This window comes from Ascidiella aspersa, chromosome 5 (genome assembly GCF_963924565.1).
Source record: "Ascidiella aspersa chromosome 5, kaAscAspe10.2, whole genome shotgun sequence".
NCBI classification, from domain to species: domain Eukaryota; kingdom Metazoa; phylum Chordata; class Ascidiacea; order Phlebobranchia; family Ascidiidae; genus Ascidiella; species Ascidiella aspersa.
In genome coordinates this window covers 11,080,770-11,083,269 of record NC_139451.1, presented here as the reverse complement: position 1 = coordinate 11,083,269, position 2,500 = coordinate 11,080,770, and the positions used below count along the sequence as shown (strand labels likewise).

The window sequence follows — 2,500 nt, the reverse complement described above, 5'->3', positions numbered from 1 at the left end:
AACAGTCCCCGACCCACGACGCCCCAGCCGGCACCGGGCGCTCGGCCCCGAAGGGCAGACGCGGCGATCTCTCCTCGCCCGAACGGCGGGCCGACGGACACGCGCGCCTATAGTACCCGACCGAGGCCGGGTTACCTTGCGCGCGGCCTTCTCGCCGCCGTCCAGACGGTCGCGGCCTTCGCCCGGCGCTAGTGCGCTGGTCCCCGATCGGGCGGCGCCGCCGGCGGCCCGTGAGGGTCCGCACGACAACGTCGCCGACAGGGGGCCGGCTGAAAGCGACCGGGCGACCCGACAGGCCCTCCCGTTTGCCTCTCGACGGTTTCACGTACTCTTTAACTCTCTCTTCAAAGTGCTTTTCAACTTTCCCTCACGGTACTTGTTCGCTATCGGTCTCGTGACCGTATTTAGCCTTAGATGGAGTTTACCACCCGCTTTGGGCTGCATTCCCAAACAACCCGACTCTGGGAAGACGCCGTAGCGCGCCCGCCTGTCGCCGCCATGGGCCTGACACCCGCTCTGGGAAAAGGCCTCGATCAGAAGGACGCGGGCGACCGGCGAAGCGCGCCGTGACGAATTCCGTACGCCACAATTCCGCGCACTCCAAAAGCGCGCGGATTCGGCGATGGGCACATCCCGCTTCACTCGCCGTTACTGAGGGAATCCTCGTTAGTTTCTTTTCCTCCGCTTAGTAATATGCTTAAATTCAGCGGGTAGCCTCGTCCGACCTCAGGCCGAAAGTAAGGACCGGGACTATTCTTCCCGTTCCGCGCTCGCCGTCGGCGCCGCGCGCCGCCGCGCACCTCGATTCCCGCCCTTGAGCCGCCAGCCGTTGGCCTCTTCGAGGTCGACTCGCCGCCGCCGCGCGGGATTCTGGTCGCGATCGTCGCGCATCGTGCCGTGCTGTCTTGAGCGGGACGGGCGCTCGCGCGTCCGACGCCGCAGCAGCCGCGCGGAGAAATCCCCGCGCGGAACGTTTGCAACGCGACCCTGAGGCGGGCGCGGCCCCGGGATTGACCCGAGGCCGCAATTTGCGTTCAGAACGTCGATGCTCAATGTGTCCTGCAATTCACACTAATTCACGCAGCTAGCTGCGTCCTTCATCGACTCACGAGCCGAGTGATCCACCGCCAAGAGCCATCCACGATTGTTTCGCTCGCACAGTGCCTCGCACTATAGGGTGACAAAATAGACCGCGCCGAGCGGTCGGCCAGGCCGACGCTTGAAGCCGGAGCGCGCGGCACCGCGGCACTCGACGCGCAAACATTACCGGGTGACCGAATCGCCGGCCGGCGCGCCGCTCCTCGCGGGTCGGGCGCCGGGTAGCAAAGACTTTTTCTCTCGCTTGTCCGAGTTTCGCGTTCGCCGAAGCGTTTGCGAGACCGTTAATGATCCTTCCGCAGGTTCACCTACGGAAACCTTGTTACGACTTTTACTTCCTCTAAATGATCAAGTTAGATCGTCTTCTCGGACGCCGGCTCGACCGTTGCCGGCCGCGCCAGGTCCAATCGGAGGACCTCACTAAACCATTCAATCGGTAGTAGCGACGGGCGGTGTGTACAAAGGGCAGGGACGTAATCAACGCGAGCTAATGACTCGCGCTTACTGGGAATTCCTCGTTCAAGGGAAATAATTGCAATTCCCTATCCCTAGCACGACCGGGGTTCAGCGGGTTACCCAGACCTGTCGGCCAAGGCGAGCACATGCTGATCCGGTCAGTGTAGCGCGCGTGCGGCCCCGAACATCTAAGGGCATCACAGACCTGTTATTGCTCAATCTCGTGTGGCTAAACGCCACTAGTCCCTCTAAGAAGTTAGACGCCGACCGATTGGGTCGCGTAACTAGTTAGCAAGCCAGAGTCTCGTTCGTTATCGGAATTAACCAGACAAATCGCTCCACCAACTAAGAACGGCCATGCACCACCACCCACAGAATCAAGAAAGAGCTCTCAATCTGTCAATCCTCACTGTGTCCGGGCCGGGTGAGATTTCCCGTGTTGAGTCAAATTAAGCCGCAGGCTCCACTCCTGGTGGTGCCCTTCCGTCAATTCCTTTAAGTTTCAGCTTTGCAACCATACTTCCCCCGGAACCCAAAGACTTTGGTTTCCCGCAAGCTGCCGGAGAGGTCGTAAAACTAACGCCCCCCGATCGCTAGTTGGCATCGTTTATAGTCAGAACTAGGACGGTATCTGATCGTCTTCGAACCTCTGACTTTCGCTCTTGATTAAAGAAAACATTCTTGGCAAATGCTTTCGCAGTCGTTCGTCTTGCGCCGATCCAAGAATTTCACCTCTAACGGCACAGTACGAATGCCCCCGTCTGTCCCTCTTAATCATTACCTCGCGCTCCGAAAACCAACAAAATAGAACCGAGGTCCTATTCCATTATTCCATGCACCATTATTCAGGCGAATCGCCTGCTTTGAACACTCTAATTTTTTCAAAGTAAACGTTCCGGCCGCCGCCGACACTCAGTCAAGGGCACCGGCGGAGAACCGGAGGTGA

General features: G+C 59.4%; 2 non-coding genes and 1 pseudogene across 2 annotated transcripts in view; all 3 read right to left on the bottom strand.

Moving 5' to 3' along the window:
- The window catches only part of LOC146143465 (large subunit ribosomal RNA), a 3,679-nt pseudogene extending 2,945 nt beyond the window's left edge, over positions 1 to 734 (bottom strand).
- Positions 735 to 982: 248 nt separating this feature from the next.
- On the bottom strand, positions 983 to 1,136 carry LOC146143464 (5.8S ribosomal RNA). The gene has a single exon (XR_014501141.1). It is a non-coding gene; the product is annotated as a 5.8S ribosomal RNA (ribosomal RNA).
- Positions 1,137 to 1,383: 247 nt separating this feature from the next.
- The window catches only part of LOC146143463 (small subunit ribosomal RNA), a 1,811-nt gene continuing 694 nt past the window's right edge, over positions 1,384 to 2,500 (bottom strand). The window contains exon 1 of the ribosomal RNA XR_014500351.1: positions 1,384 to 2,500. This exon is cut by the window's right edge and continues 694 nt beyond it. This is a non-coding gene — a ribosomal RNA (small subunit ribosomal RNA).